Genomic DNA, 18724 nt, shown 5'->3' with positions numbered 1-18724 from the left:
CATATCAGCCCAGGAAGCACAGAGAGTCCCAAACAAGATGAACCCAAAGAGGCCAAGACCAAGACACGTCAAAATTAAAATATCAAAGACAAAGATAATCTTCAAGCAAGAGAAAAGCAGTTAATTACCTACAAGGGAGCTCCCCTAAGACTGTCAGCTGATTTCTCAATGGAAACTAGCAGGCCAGAAGTGATTGGCAGAAAATATTCAAAGTGATGAAAAGCAAGGCCCTACAACCAAGATTACCCAGCAAAGGTATCATTTAGAATCAAAGGAGAGATGAAGAGCTTCTCAGACAACAAAACGCTAAAGGAGTTCATCACCACCAAACCACTATTACAAGAAATGTTAAAGGGACTTCTTTAAGAAGAAAAAGGTAAAACATATGAATAATAAGATGGCAATAACTGCATATCTATGAACAATTGCTTTCATTGTAAATGGATGAAATGCTCCAGGCAAAAGACATAGGGTGGCTTAATGGATGAGAAAATAAGACACTTACATATGCTGCCTACGAGACACTCACTTCAGCCTGAAAGACACACACAGACTGAAAATAAAGGGATGGAAAAATATATTTTATGAAAATAGAAAAAAAAGAAAGCTGGAGTAGCAATACTTATACCAGACAAAATAAACTTTAAAACAAAGGCTATCACAAGAGACAAGGACCCCGTAATCCCACTTCTGGGTATTTATCTGAAGAAACCAAAAACACTGCTTCAAAGGGACATGTGCATCCATATGTTCATTGTAGCACGATTTGTAGTAGCCAAGATATGGAGGCAGCCTGGGTGTCCATCAATCGATGAATGGATAAAGAGGAGGGGGTACATATATACAATGGAATATTACCCAACCACACAAAAGATTGAAATCTTGCCATCTGCAACAACGTGGATGGACTTAGAGGGTCCATCCACTCTATTGTGCTGCATAGAGTATGCCAGGCAGAGAAGGACAAATACATAATTTTACTTATATGTGAAATCGAGAGAACAGAATAAACGAACAACAAAAAAAACAAGCTCATAGATACAGACAGCATTTTGCTGGTTGCTGGATTTGGGGAGTGGTTGGGGGGATTAAGAAGTACAAATTGGTGGTTACAAAATAGTCCCAGGGATGTAGAGAATAGTATGGGCAATATAGTCAGTAGTGTTGTAATAACTAAAACATATCCTGGCTGCACCATGTTTTCCAAAATATTTCCTGGAATGTGTCCCTTGAACTACATCCTTCTCCCTGTACCCCACGCCCTCTGTAAAATGAGTCCATGGTTCAGTCAGTGTAGGAAATGCCAAATGTTTTATCTGCCTCATGGAAAATCATATTGCCTGTTAGTGTACTAAAGGCTCTGACAAGTTCTGCGTTATAGAAACTGTATTAGTTTTTTAAAACCCTGTACTTCCCAAATTTATGTCCTTGGAAACTTTCATTTGTGTGACCTTGTTAGCATCCTATTGAGTGCTTTTTGGAGAATGCTATTCTAGGAAGTTTATAACACACAATTAGAAATTTAAAAGTAAGCCTTATGTTCCCAGTGATAGTATAAGTTTTTGTGCTGCTTTATCACTCCCTAGTGTCCAATGGAATGTGAATGTCTCTCTTTTTAAATTTATGTGGCGGCAAAAGGGCTGAGGAGGGTTTGCCTGTTTGCCAAAGTGGGTTCCTGGGGCAGGAAAGAACTTTTTTCATGCTGAGATATGGCAAAGATGAAGCGTGGTCAGCAAGAAAAGTAGAAATTGCCCAGAGATGAGAACAACTCAGCACATAAAGTTGTCATGAGCTATAAGTGAGGTTGGGTCTAGAAAGGCCAAATCTACTGTCAGAAAATCTCAGTGGAAAAGCTGGAATTTGAGAAACCCTCATCCGAAGAAAGGCAAATAGCTCTGATGTAAGTAAACCTCTCCAAGCCCTGGAGAGTGAAAAACAAATTTCAAGATGAAGAGAAAAGAGAGAAAAAAAAAATAAGTGGAACAGAATGGAAGGTTATAAAACACTCATTTTATTTCAGTTTCAAAACTTTCCTGGAATGAGCTCCCAGATCCTCACCCTGCTACCAGCAACTAAAGCTTCAGTTATTAAGGCTGTGTTCTTGCCAAAACTTCTTTCTTTTACTCTCTTCTTGCTTCGTGTTTCAGTAATGACCTTGAAAAACCCTAGATCTTTATCTGTCCAGTTAAGGTCGGTTCAACAGTTATGTATTGAGCACTTACTATGTGCCAGGCTGTGCTGGGGCTGCAAAGATAAGCAAGACAGTCTTGTTTCTTGGGTATGGTTTAGCTGGGGCATGGGGACAGGGAGTATTAGATACAATGACAAGTAATTTCAACATGATGCCAAGATCGAGTAAGTACAGGAAGGCCCCTGACCGAGCCTGGGGACTTCAGTGACAGTTTCTACAGGGCCAAGTTCTCTGATAGGCCAACAAGTACAGTGCTGAGGGTCTGTCGGACTTTTAGGGGCTCATGAAAGTGCTTTCATTTCTTTTCAAAGCAGAATTAAAAATGAACATGATCCAGCCTGGATTTTGTCTTTATACCAACATAGTTGCAAATTAATTTTGAATGTTTTTTTATGGAGGCAGGAGCCCATACAGGTAAAAATACCCAGGGCCCGTGAAAAATCATGTGACTATTAGTTTCCTAGGGCTTCTGGAACAAAGCCCCACAAACTGGGTGACTTAAACAGTAGAAATTTGTTTCCTAACAGTTCTGGAGGCCAGAAGAAATTCAAGATCAAGGTGTCGGCAGGGGTGGTTCCTTCTGAGGGCTGTGGGTGAAGGATCCATTCCAGGCCTCTCTCCTAGCTTCTGGTAGCCCCAGGTGTTCTTTGGCTTATGGACTGCTCTCTCCTTGTGTCTTCACATCTTCTTTCCTCAAGGTGTGTCTCTTTCTGTTCTCGGGGCATTCTTTTTTATAAGGAATACCAGTCAGACTGGATTCGGGGTTCTCTTGATCCCCACATGAGCTCATTTTAACTTCATTAATTTTATCTGCAATGACCCTTTTTCCAAACAAGGTCACATTCTGTGGTTCTGGGGGTTAAGATTTGAACATATGAGTTCAGTGTGTGTGTGTGTGTGTGTGTGTGTGTGTGTGTGTGTGTAGGCGCAATTCAACCCATCATAGTGACCCTGGGTTCTCGGGGAAGCCCATGCTTCTCTCCTCCCCTGTAACCAAGTAGGCTGTGCTTTAGGTGGGACCAGACCAGGGAGTCACATGGCTTATGGCTATCTGCGGTTACAGGTCCCCTCACCTCCCTCCCAAAGAAATCAAGTGAATGGCCAACTGTCCCTGACACAAGTGCCACTAGTGGGTAAGTTTTTCTTGTAGGTCACAAGACCACTGTGGAAAATTGTGTTGCAGACTTGATTGAAACATTTCATTTATTGACCTAGCTTCTAATTGAAGATGGCTAGATTTAACAATCTAGAAAAAATGAGCTTTACCCTCGCAAGAGCTGAGCATTACATCTTTAAAAGGTTAAGCCTCCTTGTTAAAGGTTTATAGAAAACTCCTATGCATGTACCATCCCCAGTGGGGCTGGCCTCAGTGGAGCCCAGGATGCCCAGGGTGGAATTCTCTAGTTTTCACTGTTGGGAGCTGTGTTTTCTCTCCATTTCTCAGGGATAGGCTCTGAGCCAGGCAACAAATGACAGGAAGTGGTGGTCAAGATTTTGAGCAAATGGTGCTCCTTTGCTTCTCACCTTTATGTCCTCAGGGTCAGGGTCTAAGAGCGGCCAGAGCACATTTCTCACAGGTTCTGTGTGCTATTTTGGGAAGAGGGCCAAGCAGTCACCCAGGGCAAAACCTGGCACAAGCCCCTCACAGCCTGTTTTGAATTTGCATCTCTAATTCTGCCTTTTGACCAGGGGGTTCCAGGGAACACTGTCTGCCCCCGCCCTTGCCGTGCAGGCCTGCTCAGCTGGTGGTGGTTTGAGGTGAGCCAGAGCTACTTCTCACTCCCGCCCTGCCAACTCTGCAAATAGTTCTGGGTGTCTGGTCCTCATTAGGGTTGGCTGAGTTGACAGTTTACAGCTTCACCCTCAAGTGCCACCTCACCTGTGGTTGACCAGATGCCCCCATCTTCACTTTTGAAGAAAAGGCCACAGGGGACTGCTCAGGTGGTTGCCAGAGCTTGTCCTCTGGGCTCGCTCACCATGTAACTCCACTGCCGCTGTCACCACCTTCCCGTCCAGGAGGCCAGCCTACCACAGGCTTCTCCTCCTCAGCCGGGGCTTTGCCAAACTCCCTGGATGGCAGCCATCTTGAGTTTCTCCTGGACCCTATGGCCTGTCTGGGTTCTCTCACAAGTTGTAAGAGAAACAAACTGAAAATGTGCTAAGTCCTTCATCACCTCCTCCTTTTTCCAGCTTCTCATTTGAAGTGCTGTGCATATTCCCAGACTCACACTTCTTACTAATTTTCATAAACATAATTCCATGTGGCAGCTCAAGGTAAACATCTTAGCTTTACAGTCTTTACAATTAGACTTTCTCTTGCAGCCAGGATGGATCAGTTGTAATTAAGAAAAACACACAAAATAAAGGTTTTGAAGTGTGTCCTTTGTTTCTGAAGCATCTGACCTGTTTTGCTATTTACAGAAGGAAATCTTTAGAAAAATCCAAATCCAGGGCATTTCTAAACATCTGAGTGCTCAGCTGGGTAAAAATACAATCTAAGTATTTCCTTTCACATTTGCATCACTTTATGATGAGTCAGGGCTTTTGAAGCATGAATTGCCTTTTCCGAAATGTTTTCTATTACAGCTGTGTCTTTTTTTTTTTTTTTTTTTTTTTTTTTTTGCTTGGTGACCCAATTACATGACTCTTCAGCATGGAAAAATTCACATTAGTTTAAAAATATATCGTTGAACCTTAATAACAGGTTTTGTAAGGTTGTGTTTCATAAACTTTTATAAAGTTAATTTTGTCATTCTAGGGCGTAGGAAAAAAGGGCTCTTTTTTTTTTTTTAAGGTGTTTTGAGACAGGACAGAGACAGAAACTAGAAAGGGTGGTGAAGATCTCTTTTGAATGTATCCTTTTTATCCATTCATTATTGTACGGGAGAAAGTTGGCGTTGGATCGAAACATTCCTGATTATTTGAACCAGAGCACATCTGGCTGTGGAGCTTCGACATCTTGGATGATTTAGAGTTCTTCCATTTTCCTTTACCCAGAGGTACAACCATGAGTCCATGATCATCTGTTTGCCCCTCATATCTTTGAACAGTGGACTCTTTAAAAGATTATTGAGTTTATTTCATTACTTAGACACATTCCAAGAGTTCTGGAAAAACATTGCTTCAGATAGAATATAATCTGGAGATTTACATTCTTTAGAACTTGCTTCTCAGGAGATGCTTTAGCAGTTTTTTCAAAAATAAATTATTTATAGCTCTGATATTTTCTTTATAATTTGTTCCAACTAGTTCATCATCATTGAAGCAAGGATTATACTCCCCTTTTAAAGTCGAGGCATTTGCTTCCAAATGAGAATTTAAAGAAAATTCAGTGTTTAATTTTTTTCCTCCTTATCTTTTCTGGGAGTAGATATATTGTGTGCGTGGTCAACACACCTGCCAAAGTCAACTTTTAAAATAGACATAACGTAAGACCAGCACACAGCTCAGCCTTGTTCGCTGGTGGAGCTCCGTCTCTGAGGGTTGGTTTGCCAGCCATGAAGCCCGTAGAGATACATTTGCTAAGGAAAAAAAAAAAAAAGATTGGTTTTTGTTTTGAACCACCTCATTCATCAATGACATCGTTCAGTGCAACTTGATATAGAAGTATCAGGCGTACCTTTCCCCACTGCAGATGCATTTTAAAAATGGTACTTACCTGGTATGTGGTGGGAACACTTGGTGTGACATCTGCAGTTGCAGTGATGTTGCTGGTTTCCTTGACGCTCCATGTGACTGTCTGCTTCTCTCAACACAGGCCAGGGGCGCAGTTAACACAGGGTTGTCCCTGCGATTCTTCCAAGGGCCCTGGCCTTCATCGTCAGGGATTTTAAGGCACTGGGAAATGAAAAGGCAGCTGGGACCAATAGACGTCCTCTAAAACACTGCTCTTGGGGACTTGTATGCTGTGGACTGGCACCAGAAGCCAAAACAAACGATCTTGTGGCACAGAGAAAGCATTCAGGATCAGTATCTGAAATTTGGAGACAGACTCACTGCCAGTATTTTAAGAAATGAAGAGAAACATTTTTAAAAAATTGCTCAACCTTCAAATAAAGGGTAGTTGAATGATCTATCATGTGGATATACATGTAATTAAAAAAATAAGGAGGAGATATTTTAGCGTTCAGTCGTCTTTCGTTTGTGTTTTCTATATGCTATCTAGCCAGGCTTGAATAACTAACAGAATGCCATAGTACTAGAGCTTGTAGTGGGTGGAATGTGTCCCCCAAAAGAAAAGTTCAAGTCCTGTCCCCTGGTACCTGCGAGTGAGAACCGAGTTGGAAATAGAGACTTTGCAGATGTCATCAAGTTAGGATCTCAGGATGAAATCATACTGGGTTTGGGATGGATCTCACCCATACCTGAGTTAGATGATGTTTATACGAGACGTTGAACTGTAGACTTTTCAGTTGATGACGGGTTAAGACTTTTGGGACTGTTGGGGTGGAATGAATGTGTTTTATAGGTGAAAAGGACTGGAATTTGGCGGGGGGCGGGGGGCGGATAGGAACAGGATGCAATGGATTAAATGCTTATGTCCCCCCAAATTCACGTGTTGAAATCCTAACCCCTCCAATGTGATGGTATTTTGAGATGTGGCCTTTGGGAGATGATTACCTCATGAAAGCAGAGCCCAAACGAATAGATTGGTGTTCTTATCAAAAAGACCTCAGAGAGCTTTCTTATGCCTCCTACCATGTCAAGGACACAGCTAGAAGACGTTCATCTGGGAACCAGGAAGTGGGGTCTCACCACACAGCAAATCTGCTGGCCTCTTGACCTTGGACTGCTCAGCTTCCTGTGAGAAGCAAGTGTCTGTTGTTTCTAAGCCACCCAGACTATGGTATTGTGTTATAGCCGCCCAAATGCAGTAAGACAGATGTAAAAGGAACATGGAAGCAAATGTGGAGAGTGGACTCTGGTGGCCTTGTTGCTTCCTACTTCCTTCCAAATAGATGTTGGGTTTTGATCAGGTATCTGCACCCTCTTTGGCACAGTCACGTGCTTCAGGGGAAGCTAACCCTATATCCAGGTGCCACAACAGGTAACACCAATAATGCTACTCCCCTCACCAGTGATTGGCTGAGTGGTGGACATGTGAACTAATCTTGGCCAATGAAATGTGAAGGGAATTCTGATGGGAGGCGGGAAAGGAGAGGATACTTCTGGAAATATCTCTTCATATCTGAGAGAAAGTACAGAAAGAAAAACTCCCTTCTTCCTCTGGACATTGCATGTCTGCATATGGTGTCTAGAACTGGGGCATGCATCTGCTGAAGATGAAACCAACACGGGTAGCAAAGAAACAAGGGAATAAGGTCGTTGGTGACAGTATGACACCAGTGAACCACATCCTACCTTCGAGTCTCCTGCTAAATTACATTAATATTTACATTATTGTTTCAACCAGTGGAAATCAGTGTTTCTGTCACTCATTGTTGAAAGCATAGCAGGTCTTCCTGGAGGAAGTGACGTCTGAAAGATGAGTAGGAGTTAGACGGAGAAAAGCGGGGTAGAGTGTTCTAGACAGAACAGCTTCTGTGACAGTTTTAAGGGGAGAGACCATTCCCCGCCCCCACCGCCCGGCATCTGAGACCCTGAACACTGTCTGGAACAGAGAGTGAGGTGGTGCTATTTGTGCAGAGATGGGGAAGAAAGGAGGAATGGAGGGGCATAAAGCCAGAAAAGGGAAACAAGTTAGGTTAGAACTAGTGCAGAAGTTCATAAAGATTCACGTGGGGGAGACCGAAGGTGGCTGTTAAGTAGGAGAATAAGTTGGTTCAGTGGAGACACGATGGATTCCTGGATCAGGTGGTGGCCATGGAAATGAAAACCAGGGATGGAGGGAGAAGACACCAGGGAGGTAGAGCCTGGGGTATTTGGCAATCCGTGAGCTGTGAGGGGAGGTGGAGGAGCCCTGCGGGGAGAGGGGCACAGCCAAACTGATGCCGAGAACCTCGGGTGAGTGACTCAGAAGATGTGGTTGTCACGAGAGGCCGGTTAGGAGGGAGTACCGGGCTGGCCTGGGCGAGCAGGAGCGGACGAAAACAGTGATTAGTTCTGGGTTTTCTGAGCGAGCAGCACTTAGACGCACACCAAACACAGGCGGGAGGGGCTTCACTCCTGTGGACGGATGGGTGACTGCAGCTGCAGGCAGTGGAGATCCTACCCTGGGTGAGGTCCACGGTGCTGAAGGTGGCCTGTGAGCTCGGAGCTCTCTGGAATATTCTCAGGACTGGAGGGGTGCGCTGGTCCTATTCCCTCTCAGCAAACCGGCTGCGGCTGGTGACAGGCCTCGAGCTCTGACTCTAGCTCTTCCCATACTGTCCCTTCTTGGTCCCGTGCTCTCGGCCTGCCCTCAGCTTGCCCTCGTCCAGTGTCTGGGTGGGACACTCAGAGCCGCCTCCATCCTGTTGGCAGTGGTTTCTACCCGGGGACCAGGCTTAGTTTGCGAGTGCCAAAATACCTAAGTCTTACAAATCAAAAGCCTTTGGTTTTCAAGACAATTGTTCCTGCTCTGTGAAAGTGTAATGAGATCTCTGGAAATCCCACACTTTAGTCTCTACATTCTGTTGGGCCTGTCTTCTCCGAATGTCCAGCTTTAATAGCCAGGAAGCCAGAATGAATATATCAGACTATTATTTCAGTACAGGTGGTAGCCACAGAAGGATGGAAAGTGAGAGAAATGTGGGCTGCTACGGTGAGACAGAGAGAACAAACTGGGTTAAATCAGCGATGGAAATGCAGAAAACTACTCAGCGTGCATGCAACCCACCGTAATGGAGAGAGAGTGCCTCGCGGTTTACCATCTGACCATCCAAGGCTTCATGGTCGGTTTGAAAGTAGGAAAAAGGCTCCCTAAGATTAATGGCTGTTTCTTATTTTTTTATTTTTTTTTTGCCTCAAGCTGTATGGGATTACAAATTGGGGTACAGGTGGTTTGGGGCCAGCATTCCAATTGGAGTGCCGACCCCTGGCTTCCTGGTTCTGGGAAGATGCGAGGAAATCCTTTGGCACGAAGCAAGCAAACAAACACACACCCAAACAAAACACGAAAACCCCACACCGAAAACTTTCCGCTTGCAAACATGTTTTTGTCACTGCCAAAGGCTTAGGATTGCAACATTTGGGCGTCTTTGGCCCCAAACCCGCGGACGCTGCAGTTTTCCCAAAGCATCTAAAATAAAGAATTCCTTTTTGGCAAAAACAGTATGTTTGTAAACAGAAAGCCTTTATTTTCGAGAAACTCAATTCCCCTTTAGATGTAGAGGATTCAGAATAAAGCCCCCGTGGCTATTTTCCGTCTGCTTCTCCCACTCCAGATTGTCACTGGCAGGTAGCAAACGTCTCTAGCTTGTGTGTGTGTGGTTTCCATTAACTGGGTGTGTGTTTCGAATTTCTGCTTGTCGGCCAATTGTTGATTGCCTTCTGGAGCTTCTTGAGGGAAAGCTTTGCCATCAGGCACTGGATTCTTCCAGACTCCAGGTTTTTTGTGCCCCAGGATCATGAAGCTGGGAGCGTCCCAGAGATAGGGCCAAATCTCCCGATTCTTGTCAGGAAACCTACCCCACCCATCTGAACAGCGAACCTGGGACAAAGCACAGATCTGAAGTCGGACGAGCTTGTTTTCTAGCTTCTTTTTAGAACCACTTAACTGCTAAAAAGGGAGCTGTGTCTTCCCTTCCTAGGAGCTCGGGTGTCATCTTTTTCTCTCCCCCTTCTCCCTGTCAAACCCTGTTCACACAGAAGGCAGTGATAACCTTCTCGCTTTGGAGGGTGGGCCGTGGCCCTAAATAATCTTGTAAACAATTCTCACTGAATATTCAAAATGTAAAAAACCCTGGTCTAACATCGCAAGACAAAAGATAGTTTTTTATTTGTGATATTTCTGGGCTTGGCCACTGAAGGAAATTATATATTTATTGAGGTGAAATTCAACATAAAAGGAACCACTTTAAAGTGAACAATTCAGTGGCATTTTGTGCGTTTACAGTGTTGGGTAACCAACACCTCTAGCTAGTTCCAGAACATTTTCACCCCTCAATGTATAAACCCCTTACCTGTAAGCACTCTGTCCCCATTCTTCCCTCTCCCCAGCCCCTGGCAACCACCAGTTTGCTGTCTGTCTCTACGGGTCCGCCGATGCTGGATATGTCATAGCAGTGGATTCACACAACATGTGGCCTTTTGTGTCCTTCTTTCACTTAACATCATGTTTTCAAGGTTCATCCATATCAGGAGGACGTTTGTCCCTGAAATAAATCATGCTGCAGAGCCATTATGTCTCCTACATAAAACGGAGTAGAAGCTTTAAGAACCTGTGGGAGGAACCTGATGCTTGCAAGGCCCTGGAAAGACCATCAGATGCTGCAGAGGCCAGACTCCGTGCAGGGGGACCACCTTTCCATCCTCTGACTCTGTTGTACCCTCGCTCTGGCCCTGGGTGATGCCTCCTGGAGCCCTTGCTCCTTTCCAGCCTTGCTTCACACAGAGGATGCTGAACTGAGATAGTGGGAACGAACTATTATACTTCTCCTTGTGTATGTTCGATATCTCCCTGCTTTGCCTCTGTGTGTCTGGGTTCAATAGACCTTGAGAGAAAATGAATCTCACAGAAATCGGGGAGAAAAGGAGTGGGTTTCTAAGCTTGGAGCACTTTTCATCTTGTTAGGTGGCCATGAGGTTTTGTTGGAGAGAGGTGGAAGCAGATAGTATCTTACTATAATACCTGGACTGGAAGAGGATGCTGAGTTAAGAGAACGCTTGGAAAAAGTCATGAAAAGTTTTTAGTCTATGCCTGTAGTAAATTTATTGTAAGGATATAAACTTGAAAATGGTTTGCCATATGGCTTTTTCTCTTTTATGCTTTATTACTATTGTCTTTTCATTTTTTTTTAAAAACCTCAGTCTGACGTCATTCCTATGGTTGTTATTGAGTTTACCTGTTTTAATTTTTTCCCTCTCTTTTTATATTCTCACTATTTTTTAAAAACTTTATCTGGAAGTCAAAGAATCCATCCTTCTGGAAATGGAAATTATTCATTCTGGAATTGAGAACTTGCATCTACTAAATTTTAACAATTTTTATACTCTGAGCTGATCGTGCTTAAACAGAGCAGTTAGTCTTCAAGCAGCCTTATCTAGCCACTAGATGGCGCTCACATGCTATTGTAAATGGATCCTGATCCCGTGTTTCCCCAGAAATAAGACCTAACTGGAAAATAAGCCCTAGCATGATTTTTCAGGATGACATCCTCTGAACATAAGGCTTAATGTGTCGTTTGGAGCAAAAATTAATAGAAGACCCGGTCTTATTTTCAGGGAAACATGGTATTAAACTGTTTGGGAAAACAGTTTGTCTTCATTTAAGGTAAATTTAGGAATTGACCCTACAAGCTATGTGTTTTGTGGATTAAAGATCCCCCCCCCACCCACACCATCTCCTTGATGGCCTTTTTCACTATGTCATCATGATTAAGCACTAAGTTCAAATACTGCCTCCATCATTTACTTGCTATATGACCTTGAGTAAGTCATTTAACTTCGGCGTTCTGGTCTACAAAATGGAGCGAATAATAACACATACCGCAGAGGGTGGTGATGAGAATTGAAAAGATAATATATATTAAAGCGCATAGTGTTATATGTGTTTGCTTTTAAAACAAAACAAAACTTTTTCCCCCCAGCTTTACAAGATGTAACTGACACATAATTTTAAGGTGTGCAATGTGATGCTTTGATACACATATATATTGTGAAATGATTGCCACAGTAGGGTCAGTTCTGCCTTTGCATTTGTTATCAATATTTTTGTTCTTCCCTGTGACATTCATTGCTAATCATTTAGACAAATGTTTCCCAAATAGCAGGTCAAGAACTAGCAATATCAGACTCACTTAAGGATCTTGTTTAAAATACAGATTTATGAGCGCCATATCTGGAGCATCTATTTCAGTAGTTTTGAGGTAAGGCTTAGGGATTTATGTTCTTTAAAAGCTTTTCTGATGCTCAGCTAGGGTTGGGGGTCAGTGACAGAGACTACCCGGGGATGTTGCTGCCTACCCACATCCAACTGCGGTGTAAGAAGCTAACGCTATCTACGCACTCGCAATTTCCAAGCCCCCATCCACACGGAGTGTGCGCCATCCAAGTCTCTGTCCATCAGGATGATTTTTTTCTCACCTTTGGCTGTCAAGGTTACCCCCGGAATGAGGCTGAACGGCAGCCACGGGCTATTTTTTGGCTTGTCCCCTCATATTCAGCTGACTCATGGATACATCAAGCTTGGACATTTTCCTCCATCATCAGCTGGTCATAATAGACCTTCTGTGTGGTTATAGGTCTGAACTAAGGAGACACTGATTCAACAGTGGTGAATGACATGGGCGTCTGGTCTACCTGCTTGTATAGCTCGCTTATGCCCTTGTTCTGGAGGTACCACTGTCATCTTACAATGGATTGCTGTTGGGTCTGCCCAACCGTGTGGCTTGATGTATGTGATGGAACCTGGCTCATCATGGATGGTTGGTTACTTGGTGTCTCATCAGGTACTCCATCTCTTCCAGAGCCCCAGAGCAGACTAGAAGTTGTTTTTTTCTAAAGCTGTGTAGTTATTTGCAGTAGGTGACGTGGCCTTGCTCCAGAACGTGAAGTGTCTGAGTTGTGGTTTTCTAAATGTGGATTGCCAAAATTCCACACAATATCTTTTCCATCACCAATACTTTTAATATCACTAGGTCTGCAGGCTTAAGCTGTAGGGCCACTTGCCCTGCAGCTGGGACCTTTGGCAGGGCCTTTTTCTGTTTTGGCTCCCATTCACAACGTTTGTGTCTCTTGTTGTAGGGGTATGAACAGTATTCCCAGCTGTGGAATTTATGCCTCCAGAACCCCAAGAAGCCCACTGGGTATTGTACTGCTTGCTTTGTTTTAGAAGGGGCAAGATACGATAATTTGTTCTTGACTTAAGCTGAGATGTCCTAGAATGCCCCAGACCCTGGACCTTAGAAAGTGTGCTGATGTGGCAGGCCCCTGAACCTTCACAGAGGTCATTTCCCATTGTCTCTGTTGCATGAGTCTGACTCATGAAGGCCCCCAGCGCTCCGTGTTCATCAGCTCTGATTTACATGATGTCATCAGCAGCGTGATGCTCTGCAGATGTCCAGCTGGTCCAGGTCTCCTCAGACTGTATTATGACAGAGAGGGGGAGAGTTAACTGGCCCTGGGGCAACACTGTAAGTGAATACTGTTGTTTGTTCTGAGTAAATGTGAACTGTTTCTGATCCTCCTTTTTGATAGGGATGAAAAGGACACAGTCCCCAGATCAAAGGCTGCAGACTGAGTACCTGAGCCCATGCTTAAGTAAAGAAGCTTTAGTGGCAGCTGTGGGCTGCTGCCTGTTTGCGTTTGCAGAGTCTGTCATCCTCCAGGAGCCATCTGGTTTCTGCCAGGAACAGACTGAGTAATGAAATGGTGATACGCTAGGGGCCACACCCTGCATCCTGTAGGTTTCAAGAATAGTTCTAAACTTAAAATCCAAACCAGGATATGATGTTGTGTTTGATTTACGGCCTTGGCTGGGGTGGGGGACAGTTTTAGAAGCTTCTCCTTGACTTCCTCACTATGAAAGCTCTTATCTGTGTGGGCGTTTGCCACTGTCAACTAAATTCCCGTTATACATGGGGACTAGGGTAATGGCTGCCAGATGGGTCCACTCATCCAGCTTCCTGGTCACCCACTGTTGATTCTTCTGATGGGACAGGCTGAGCAATACCTTGGTTGGCTGCTCTGCCTGCCCACTAGGTGTGCTGTTCTCTAAAAACCATCTCTTATCTCTTCCTGGATGACCCCCAGAAGATGCACTCTGGCACTTCCACTCATTAGGATAATTGTCTATCTGGCTTCTGATAGCTGAGCGAAGCTGCCTGGTCTCTAATATTTTGGGCCCTATAATCCCCATGGGCCTACTTTTGTAATGGTGTCTCCTACCATCAGCCCTGCCCCACTGAGAATGACACCCACTGAGATTTTCAGCCATGCCAATAGCTATTGCCAAGAGCAATACCATGCTCCTTACTTGCTTTGGTAAGTGGAGTACCCTCTGGGCTTTCCCACGAAACAGCATCGGCTGGATTTTCTGGCCCTACCTAGTATGTTCACTCTAGATGCCCACATCCCTGAGCCTTTGATTTTTCCTTCACTGTCCATCATGGCAGTTCTGGCACTTCTACCTCACTTAGTGTGGCCACCGCTTGCTCCAAATTTCCAAGAGCCACCTCAGCAGCACGCTAATACCACACCTTGGAACTCTTGTCGGGGTGTTGTTATGGGCTGAATTGTGTCCTCCCATAAATTCATTTGTTGAAGTCCTAGCCCCTAGTACCTGTGATATGATTGTATTTTCAGGCATTGTCCTTACAGAGATAATTAAATTAAAATGGGATTAGGGTGGGCCCTCATCCAATATGACTGTGTCTTTATAAGAGGAGGAGAGTGGGACACAGACCGGCACAGCGGGAAGACCAGGTGAGGACAAGGAGAGAAGGTGGCTGTCTACAAGCCAAGGAGGGAGTCCTCAGCAGAAATGCCCCCTCCTGACACCTTGAACGGTAGAAAATGCTTTTCTGTTGTTTCAGTCACCTGGTCTACTTAGTCATGGCAGCGTGAGCAAACGAATACAGGTGTTGAATCCCGTGTCACAGGAGGATGTTCCCATGATGATAAACTCTCTCTTGTCCACCTTTGTGCTCTGTCCCCTCCATCTTCTCCTGGCTCCGACCACACGTGTTGCCTGGGGCCTGCTGCTCCTTCATGGTCTCTCCCTTTTCTCCCTTAGTAAGCCCGACATTTCCTTGGCTCGTTATGTTGTGACTTAAGGCTAGTTATTGGCCTAGTGGCCAGAGGGGACAGATGTATGTGTGTGAGCGCATGCACAGGTGTGTGCATCTTGCAGGGTGGAGGTCTCTGCACTGTGTCTTTGAGCAAAGGGAAGGGTCTAGCCAACAACAGGGAGGAGTGGACTCTTCTGGAGGCTCAGGGAGTTCAGGGTGTTCTAGGGATTCAAGATCAGAGGGCATCATCCCGGGTGTCCCCACCTCATATCTGCCTGGTTCAGGCTTAAAATTCTTTGGGGCTCTGCTATTTTTATGACTAAGTCCTAGACCTGGTCCCCAGCTTTCTCTGTGACTTGAATACAAATGGCAGAGTTCCTTTATGTGCTGGCAAAGAGGCCTTCTGGCTTTCACGCTTTGCATTTAATTGATAGTTAATGTCTTCAGGCTTTCATTGTCACTCTCCCAAACATCAATTGCCTTCAGCAATAGCCATCAGGTCTCACCTCTTATAATGACTCTTTCCCGTATATAGTTCTCAAACAGCTGATGCTTTGCACTGGCCATGCATTTCCTGCCGGATATACCACCCCAGTTCTCTATGCTGAAAGTTTGAGCAATTTCACTGCTACTTTGATCCAGGGACTATGTGATGGGGTCTTCATTGCTGGCTGACCCAGATATGAAATCCTATCAATGAGCTTCCACTTTCTTGAATCACTCCTGACATCAGGGTGGGTTCCTGGGATGCAGACTCCAAGGGGGGCATTACCATGCTGGATGTCTGTTAGGGGGCACTCCTGTGATCCAGGAAGGAAGGGATGGGAATGGGTGGAGGAGAAGTTGGACAGAGGTGCCATCATCCCGTGGGAAGCTGTTGTGGCCTTCAGAGTCATGCTTAGTTGGGGCAGGAGGGTCAGGCTGTCACGCTCCTGACCTGACAATCTGTAGTTGGGTGTCAGCTGTTACAGGAAAGCATCTTGTGCAGGTAGCTTCCTTCAGCCAAGGGCAGAGGAAAGACAGCTCTCCCAGCCCTGGGGAAATGCACCCTGAGTCCTGAAGGGGGATCTGGAAAATGCAGAGGGCATTTATGACAATGACCCAAAAGCATTCCTTTTATTGGGGCCACTTTGAACTTCACATGGGACACGACTCAGTGCTGATGCCTCCTTTTGGTGGATGGAGCAAAATTCTGAAATTGGGCCAAAAAATTGAAAACAGCACTTAGACCAGATGTACTGTCATGAAAAGGTTTATTTTTGTTATCTCCTGAGTCTAAGTATTTTCCATGAAGGCATGCTATCCTTGAAGGCTCAGGCCATGCTCAGCCATCTCTGCTGCTTAGACACCAAATCTCGGGTGTGAATCTGAGCCTCCACCTGCCGCTGAGCTGTCATCAAGCCAGAAGTGACACTGAGCCAATTTAGCTGTCATCGACACGTTGGGAGCTGGTGAAGGTGAAGCAGGGGGACTGCAGACGTAGACACAACGGGCTCACGCAGTTTTTGATCTGCACATCCCAGAGACGACCACAACAAAAGCTCCAAAGAGGAAAGGTCAGACCCATGAAGTGCTATTTGTTTTCACTGAAACTTCATCCCACCCACTTAACACCCGTCTAACCAGCAACGGAATCAATTACCACGTGTCAGCCCGAAATCTGACACAAGAAATGAAAGAAGGACACAACCTCCCCAGGGGGCTGGCAGGCGGGCAGAGAGGGCGGGGGAGAGAGAAAACTTGGGAAGGCAGCCATGAATGAGCCACTCTCTCCTGTAACTAAGGGTTAAAGGTGCCTGACACTTGCTTCCCTTCCCTCTTTCATCTCCGGCCTTGGATCAGTGTTACCAGGTGTGTACCGTTGGGCATTTCTATCGCTCGGGGTGGTCAGCAAGCCTGTGAGGTTATCTGACTTTGGTTACATCAGATACTCCCTTTAATAATTGAAGAACCAAAAGTTCTAGACGTTTATTATTTTATAGAGCTTCAGGAGGAGAATTCCTGGCAGATCGTGGGTGCCGCCGTGCCTGTTTGAGCTGACTGAGTTGCTGTATTTCTCAGGCTTCTGTTAAGTGTGGTGTCAGCTCGACCACTGCCCCCATTTCAGGTGACGCCATTCACTTGTTACGTTTATGGAAGTCTTGAAAAGAGAGCTCTGTGGGCTGTTCCGGCAGAACCCCTGAAGTTCAGTGGAGAATCTCAGTAGGACTGGTCAGCTTAGTGCTATTTCACCAGCTCTAGTAAGTAGACATTTTCAGTTTCCCAAACTTACCCAAAGGTAAGTTTCTTTGTTCGTAAAGGACACCAAACCCTTCAACTTTTATTAGTAGGCTCTGAGGATAAAGGATGCTCTCGTCTGCAGGTAGAACATCAGGTGGTCGTTGTCTAGTTTGCTCTATGAATGGTGCTGTCCCTCAGATCCCCCTGCTGTGTTCCACGTGTGAAGCACTGATTAACCAGGGACTCAGGCACAGGAAGCATTGCTCCAGATAGCCCGGTGGCTATTAAAAGACATTTCCAGTAATCGGCAGGAGTGAATAAAAGGCAAAAGGTTTTGCTCAGCCAGGTAATTAAAATTGTCAGTGGGCTTGTAAGCGGGTGCTAATGAATGGCTCGTGCAGTTGTCCTTTGTCTCAGTTGTTAGTTCCATTTGTGTTAGGATAGTGATGATGCCTCTTTGTGACACTGCTTTCAGATGATTTCTTCTCATCTGAATGGTGCTCAGTCTTTGGTTCTGTTGCCTGCAGAGAGAGGTGTGTGTGCGCATCCATTCTCTTGGCTCTCTCGAAGAGAAACCATGCCATCTACGCGCATGGTTTATTTACGTCGAACGTAGTAACACCACTTAGGTCTCCGTCATTGTACTGGCTCTTCCTTTCCCCAGGCTCAGCTCTGTACCTCTGTCTCCAGGTGACAGTTATTCTTGCCGTCTCCCAGACACCTTAAACTCAGCACAAAGTGGCATCAGTCATTTTTTCCTGACTTGTCTTCTCCGCCCCATCTATTCTCCATTTCAAACGTGGGAGCAATTCCCAGGGGTCACTTAAGCTTGAAACCTGAGATACTTTCTTCAACCCGTGTCCCTTATCCCGACATCATCAGATGGTACTGATTTTGCCTCCTAAATATTTCTCACATTTGCCGTTCTTCACCATTCATGCTACCGTGGCCCTATTTTACGCCTCCTTCTCTTTTTCTGCCTACACATATTTTGACAGCTTCAGAGTTCTCACCTCTGTGGCTTTGCTCATGGTCCCTTCTTGCTAGACTGTGTCCTTTTCTTCTTTTTCTTTTTAACTAGTGAATCTTAACACTTTCAAAACTCAAACCAGGCATCACTTTTTATAAAAGACAACATCAATTACTTAATTGTTTTCAAAATCTGCATTTTTTTTCTTTTGTTGTCTCTCTTCCTTAATTCCATCCCTGTCTCTCCAGCTCTCCCAGTTAGAAAGTTTTGAATCATCTTTTGCCACACAGATGGTATTAGTTACCAAATATTGACTTATTACTGGATTTTACCCATTGTTTCCCTGTCTCCACCACCACTCTTTAGGTTGAAGCCCGCCTGATTTTTATGTAAGCCAGTACACTTGTCCCCTAGCCAATCTTTCTTCCCCATTCTTCCAACTTTCATGCCATCCTTTGGCTTACCATCGGATTTATCTTTCTAAAGTCCTTCTTTGTTTAAAACCTTGTCTGT

The sequence above is a fragment of the Rhinolophus ferrumequinum genome, chromosome 2 (assembly GCF_004115265.2).
Source record: "Rhinolophus ferrumequinum isolate MPI-CBG mRhiFer1 chromosome 2, mRhiFer1_v1.p, whole genome shotgun sequence".
NCBI classification, from domain to species: Eukaryota; Metazoa; Chordata; class Mammalia; order Chiroptera; family Rhinolophidae; genus Rhinolophus; species Rhinolophus ferrumequinum.
Note: the sequence above shows the minus strand (reverse complement) of the source record.